At 34.9% G+C, this 8,019-nt stretch overlaps 1 long non-coding RNA gene across 1 annotated transcript; it reads right to left on the reverse strand.

Moving 5' to 3' along the window:
- Window positions 1-5,391: 5,391 nt before the first annotated feature.
- On the reverse strand, window positions 5,392-7,290 carry LOC117326812. Its single transcript, XR_004532518.1, has 3 exons — window positions 6,696-7,290; window positions 6,373-6,435; window positions 5,392-5,589 (listed from the first exon to the last, which is right to left on the reverse strand). It is a non-coding gene; the product is annotated as an uncharacterized LOC117326812 (long non-coding RNA).
- Window positions 7,291-8,019: the final 729 nt, after the last annotated feature.

An 8,019-nucleotide genomic window follows, 5' to 3' on the forward strand; every position in this document is an offset into this window, starting at 1 on the left:
CGGCACATTACGGATAAACCCAGTTATTTCCGGATGTAAATTCTCGTTTGCCAGTTGTCGTATGCTGATATTCTGTTTTGACTCGTTCTACACACTGTCCACTTGTTGGGGGATAAGTTAATATATATCTGTATGCTGTGTCGTCGGCAAAGGAAGCCTCGTGGTAAGATCTACGTATGTACGTGTAATACTATACTCTAACAATCATTTGTTCGTAATTGAGTTAATCAGAAGAAGAAAAGCTTGAAGGCATCATCTTAGCAAATATTTGTCGGAACTGTGTTTAGTTCACATGACCTTAATTGCGAATTTGAGCTGAAGGGTGTTGGAGGAGTGATAGAGGTTGATATACCTACACGTATGGCATGACTAACAAAACCATATCATTCAAGTAACGCGAGTTACCTTAAACATATTAACTTAATCGTGTTAAAGTTTATATCGAATTCGATGAATTAATTTTGAATGAATTTATTCTACACTTTACGTGTTAGCATTAAGGGTAATCTAAAATCCTATTTTCGTTACCCAGTCCGTCCTCATACGACCATGGCTATTACGAGGAAGTTTAACCCCTGAAATAAATTTCGCTGCTCTGACCAGATTTCAATTAATAAATATCAATTGTGCATCATGTCTGATCGCGGACCTTTCATTTGTCGTGAAATTTTCTAAACTGTTTGGCAGAAATCCAATCCCTATATAATTAAGGAGAAAATACTTAGCGTGTGTGGGTTACATATGTTGCACAAAACAACCATGCCGTTATGCTTACAAGTATCTATAGCATGTAATACGGGAATGTGTTTGACTAAATATGACAAAATAAAACATTATACACAAGAAAAATATTTTGATATTGAAATGCAAATGGCGTCTGTTAATAAAATTATTGAAATGTCGCTTTATATGTCATATTTGTTTTATACTTTCTACTGTCACCATTTTCATTTCAAAGTCAAAACGGAATCAACGTGTACGCTTGTATAGAGACATATCCAGTCAAACATATGTCTATTGCATGGTGTAGGCACTGATGAGCATAATGGCAACAGCTAAATATTATATTCTCCTTCGGGCATTTTTTGCATGCTTTGCAAAAAAAAAAATTTACAGTTTAGCAAATTACATGACAAAAGCAAATGTCTGATATGAGATACATGTATGATGTATACAAGGAATTTATTTAAGATATTTATGTTGAATGTGAGGCGAATAGAAAAATTAAAGGCTTCATACGAAGTATCGAACCATTCTTCTCTATAGATGCCAGCTAGAAGCTGGTATTTATTTATTTAGTATTTAACGTGTGAAAGTTTAATTTGATACAATTATATGTCTCTGGTGTTCTTTTGAGAACACAGAATCGCCCAGTTTTGACATAGACTTACACAGCTATGTATGCCGCCGGTAAAGCTGAGGACGCTTACTCTTCCTGAACTCCTGTTGACTTCAATCGTTAATGTCCTTTGTTCTTACTTTGCCCTCACCTTTTTCGACTTTGAATCAGAATTACGATTTCGAGAAAATGCTGCTATTCTCCTGGTTTTGTTTTCTATTTGTCATCGTCTTAATGTCATATTAAACAAATGATAGTTTTTGTTAACCTTAAGAACAAAATGTTGTTTTCGAATGGAAATCGTATGTGATCGTAACCCCTGGAGTATGGAGGATGTTCTAAGTCTCTTATCTACGATTAAGAAGATACAACTCACTGATGAGCCCTAGAAGGACAAGACAGCTATAACTTCGCTAGCAAAGCTGCCAAGTCAAAGAAGGACAAGACAGCTAAATGATGTCCCTAGCATCACTGACGAGTTCTAGAAGGACGAAACCGCTGATTGATGTCCCTTGCATCACTGACGATTTCTAGAAGGGCAAAACATTGCATTATGTCCCTAGTATCACGAAGTACTAGAAGAACCATAGAGCTGCATGATGTCCCTAGTATATCGAAGTCTTAGAAGGACAAAATAACTGTGTGATATCCGTAGCATTACGTAAAGCAAATAGAAAACAGCTGTATGATTGTATATTCGTTATCGGCATATACTGTAGATATATTACTCAGTTCTTAGTGCTTATCACTTATGTGTGTTTAACATGTACGTTAAACCTTAAGAGAATGTCCCTTATTGTAAAAACTTACTAACCTGTTAACTACTATGCCATTCCATTATCGGCATTATCGGTAATTCTTTTTCCTTTAGTAATTCAGAAACTGTATAAATATCGCCAACATTATACATTCATACTTTTCATGAACAAATGGTGCCAATGTAGCGAAGCTGTATTATCATACACATGAGGACATGTTTATTCAATGAAAACATGTCCATAATTCTTATAATTCAGTGTGTCTGAAGTCTAGGTATATTTGTATGATGCATGTATTCACACCACCATATTTCATAAAGAATATTTTTCTCTATAGAAGAGAGGTAACTCTTATAAATGGAAATCATTGATCAGAACAATAGTCCAGACTGTCTTAGATGAAAAACACGGTTTGGATTTCATAATCAATGTATCTGATTTTTCGCTAATCATTTCGAAACAATAGCTATCACGTGAGTGTTTTGCTTCGTACGAGTTGTTGCATGAAAAAAATCACAGACTTGTAGCTGAGAAGAATAGTTGAAGACTGAGCATAAATAAAGTCACAACGCGTTCATCACAGGAGGAATACGTAGTTCCACTTACCTTTCATAGATGGTTATCTCGTATCTGAAAGAGATCTGACAATACCTGGTGGCGTTAACCCTTTTAATATAACCCTTCACTGCTGTCCCGAGGGAAAACACTGCTTTTACTTAGTAATCGTGATACAAATATAACCAAGGCTAATCTTTGCATGTTATCAACTTTAGTGTTTGTTCATGTGGTAATAAGCTATATCGTTTTCATTCAGATCAAACCGTAAAACCCTTTCTTGCGATTTCCCAATTTTCTTTGTCTATTGCTATCTACAAAAATGGAGAAGGAGACAACAACCAGTCCTTTCTGTCCAAACTCACTGTTGACATGCCTTTCTGTCAAAACTCTTGCCGGAACTGTCTTTCTGTCCAAGTATACACACTTCTAATTATCGATTTTAATGAAGTAATATTATTCTATCAAAAATGGTAGAATTTGAATTTCCAATAATTACAAAGGGTTGTCAGCGTCATAATCAGACTTGTCCCTTCTTAATTCAGTCAATCATTTCGACAGAAGTATTAAGATTTAGTCGGCCCGAACCCCGAGGTACTAATCTGAGGCATGCATTTGTTAGTGTTATCTCTCACTCCACTGTTTCCTGTATACCACATATAGCTGTTAATGGTATTTACAGCCTTGCTTGATGAACTAGAAAAGGAGAGTTTCCTTGGTAACAGGTCACGTGATGTCAAGACAGTCGGAATCCGTGTAGATAATACGACCACATCACAATATATAGCTGTTAATGGTATTTACAGCCTTGCTTGAGGAACTAGAAGATGAGAGCTTCCTTGGTAACAGGTCACGTGGTGTCAAGACAGTCGAAATCCGTGTAGATAATACGACCACATCACAATATATACACATGTAGCTGTTAATGGTATTTACAGCCTTGCTTGAGGAACTAGAAAATGAGAATTTCCTTGGTAACAGGTCACGTGGTGTCAAGACAGTCGAAATCCGTGTAGACAATACGGCCACATCACAATATATATGACCCTCCAAAATCTGTTGCCATTTCTCCAGCACGCATAGCAAGGTAGTCTGACACAAAACCTGTCGTGTTAAAATATTAAGTAATAGTATTTGAAAATATCATTTCAGGTTCAGTTCTTGTCAAAAGTGAAACAGCACAAGTAAGACTTTAAAACAAGAAAATAAGGTGTTAGAAATGGAGAGAATAATTAGTCGCCTCTTCCCTGTCATACAATCGGACATCCTACAGCCACTTTTGATTTGGTTTATTTGGTCAAACATGTATTTAAGGACGTGCCAGGTTTGGAGGTGGAGGAAAGCCGGAGTACCGGGAGAAAAACCACTGGCCTACGGTCAGTACCTGGCAACTGCCCCACGTAGGTTTCGAACTCGCAACCCAGAGGTGTCGGGACACCTTAACCACTCGACCATCGTGGCCCCTTCCTACACCCACAAGCTATCGAGGAAATAAAGGCATTAGTAATAAAAATATGCAATCAAATGTCTTTTATAACAACAGATCGCTCGATAAAAAGCAAACAATGTATTTAGTTATATTGACATTCAAATCTATTATTCCGTAACTGATATGGCCTCCAGAGCTTGTTAAATGAAGGTTTTATTGAATGCTGCTTCTTACATTCCCCACGTTGTTTAAGTGGGAGCCGTTTAAGTACTTACTCTGTATACTAGAGGCTGGTTGCTTTGTACCAATTAATCACCTGTAATCGCTATGGTTGTGCAAAGAAATATGGACGTTTGATAAGCTGGGTGTCTGTTTGTAAATATTCAACCGATTTATAAACATTTACAAAATTACAATTTTAGACCAATGTACAATTAGGATTTCATTCGAACTGTTGGATTTTATATTCATAAAAAAACCGTCTTCCCTTGACTGCCGTTTTTTATAAACGACGACGACAATAACACACAGTTGATATGGACTACGAATTGTAGAATTATTGCTGAAAACAATAACTTTATGCTTGACTATGATACCTTAATTACAGTTCGGATACAGGCACACATATACAGGCACACATATATTTACAGACAATGATAAGTATGTTATTTTACAGAAACCTCGGAAATGATCATTTGAGTTACATTGCAGTCGATCTAGCCTGTTCTTGCGTGTGTAAAATTGTATGTAAATGTATTTTATAAACACTCTGAATGTGTCTCGCTGCTTTGCTTAAACCGCTATTAAAGTGGCCTGAAGTGATGTCTGAAGCTGTGTGGTAAATTTGACCTCAGGTAAAGACTGTCTGTATCCTTATATGACTGTAGATTTCCTCAGTCTATAATTTCTCTCAAACGCCTCATCCAGGATTTTGTTCCGGGTAATCTATGTCCTTGACATTACACTTAAACTGCACGCGAGGTGAACCTCATTCCTAACGATTATCTTTAACAAATGTTTTTAAAAAAAAATAGCCCTAGAAAGTGAGATTATCCCTCAAACGATACGAAGAGAAGGTCATATGGACAAAAGATAAACGATACGAAGAGAAGGTCATACGGGCAGCAGTGATTCCCTTATGAGACTTTTCACATATTCCCCGTTATTTTTTTTTATCATTATTTTAATTCTTTCCGTGCGATACGGTCTAGTATTACAAGTTATCTCCCTTCGGACACTGCATTCAAGCTGTAATGATTCAGCCAAAAACAAATATAATATGTCAGCTATTAAGATGAAATGCCGAAATGTATTTTAAATACGAAAATTGTTTTGAAATATGTTTATTCCTTGTTAATGGCAGTAAAGAATATATGTGAAATATTTTTCACATGCAACTGCATTTCATGTCATTTTCCTTATCGTAGCAGGGTCTACTCTAGGTCTTTGCACGAAACACTCCAACACAACTTTTCCCATTCAAATGTTTATAACATCCGTAAGAAACCCTTAAAATAACAAATAACATTAATTAGTAAAATAGTAAAGCATTACCTCAAAATGGAATGGTTCAATTAAGCATTGATGTCATTTTTTTTAGTTTCATCGGGGTATGAAACAAATTTTGTTTGCAAACTTCTGTAAGAAGCTGCTAAACGCGGATTCATACAGTTTGCAAACAAAATTTGCAAACTTTAAAAAACGTTTAAAAAACTTACAGAAGTTTGCAAACAAAATTTGTTTCATACACCGATGAAACAAAAAAAAAATGACATCAACGATTATAATTAATTTTTGAAAATGATTTTCTTACTTAAAACATGTTTTATGTACAATTTTACTGGTTTTAAATGGGATTCTTTTTCTCAAATCAATACGCAACGTCAATTGTCGTATTGTGACGTCACATTTTTCATTTTTTTCATACCCCGATGAAGCTAAAAAAAATTGACATCAATGCTTAAATAACACAACAGGTGTACGCACCTGTCCCCATGCTACTTTACGCCTCACTATATAAATATTACTATACAATTTTACTAAATAACCCAGGTGTAATCATTACAAATAAAAAGAGCGCTTAACGCCTACCGTACAATCACATAAAACATGTTTTAAATTAGAAAATTCTTTTCAAAAATTAATTATAAGCGTCGATGTCAATTATTTTTTAGTTCCATAGTGTTATGAAAAAAAATAAGATTTGACATACTAGCAACTGAAGATACTAATTACAACAATACAATTAAAACAATGCTATTGACAATACAAAAATCATATGGAAAACCTACCTCTTCACAGACGAAGAGGGCCCGACTCCCGGGGAGACAACCCGTACGTCGGAACTTGTGATACTACAAACAATAAAATAACAACATTTACTAAAACGTACTGACGCCGGACATTGATCAGAATATCTAATACAAAAAACAAAATACATAGTACTTATCAAATTAATCACAAATGTATGTCCACAAGAATATCAGATAACTAAATGGCGGGACATTCAAATTCCATACAATCTTAATAAATGAATTGACAATTTCTATGAATTTATAAAGCAGATAATTAACATTACAGAAGACATGTAATAGTAACTAATTAAAATACTCACATTGGAAAAACATGTAAGGTGCGCTGACTAATCACACACGTCCGACCGTATCAACGTCCAGTACGGGAGTGACACTAACCCAAAAAGCGCGGGAGCGTATTGACCCCTGGTCATTCCAATATAAATATAGCATGACCCATGAACTCTACAAAACAGGTTTACACAGGTATTATAAACATGTAACACTATACATGTACATCATGTATATACCATATGGCACAGCAATTATGCAAGGTAAGAACACAAATTAAAATATAAAGATACTTCAATGTTATGAGATAATGACACTGTTACATAATCAATTAAACATTGACCTTATCACGAATTGCCACAGAAAACAAAAGCGGATAATGCTAATTAGATTTAGGCATCTCGGGAACAATCACTCGTCGATTACTCTTAAAGGATATCCATGTACCAGCTTTAACCACGAGGACTAAAACCACATAAAATATTCATTAGCCCATGTCTATCAACAAACATTGTTGCTGAACATTTCAGATCATTTTATCAATCTCTTCTATGATAGAATACACACACATGCAGTTACACGATCGGCAAAAAAAAACATACAGACCCGTGTGGTTAATAGTTATACGACTGGAAATAAACCATACAGACCCGTGTGGTTAATAGTTATACGACTGGAAATAAACCATACAGACCCGTGTGGTTAATAGTTATACGACTGGAAATAAACCATACAGACCCGTGTGGTTAATAGTTATACGACTGGAAATAAACCATACAGACCCGTGTGGTTAATAGTTATACGATTGGAAATAAACCATACAGACCCGGGTAGTTAATAGTTATACGATTGGAAATAAGCTATACAGACCCAGGTAGTTAATAGTTATACGATTTGAAATAAACCATACAGACCCGTGTGGTTAATAGTTTTTTTTTTTTTTTAATTTTTAATTTTTAAGACATTTTTAATACATAAATACATGAATAATCACACACACACACATACATACATCGATTCCAATCGGTATGTTTTTCACACTATCATTTTCACCATCATCACAAACTGTCTTTCATCATCATCATCATCATCATCATTATCATCATCATAATCATCATCAAACTCTCATCATCATATCATCATTACATTATCAAACTAATCATAACCATTATCTTATCGTCAAACTAATCTTCATAGCATCATCATCATCATCATCACAATCAACATTATAATCATAATATCACAATCATCTCATTATCATAGTGTTTTCATCAACATCATATTCTCATCATCATCATACTAATCATCACAATCTTATCATCATAATCTTTTCATAATATCATCATCATTTTC

Source organism: Pecten maximus, chromosome 1 (assembly GCF_902652985.1).
Source record: "Pecten maximus chromosome 1, xPecMax1.1, whole genome shotgun sequence".
NCBI lineage: Eukaryota > Metazoa > Mollusca > Bivalvia > Pectinida > Pectinidae > Pecten > Pecten maximus.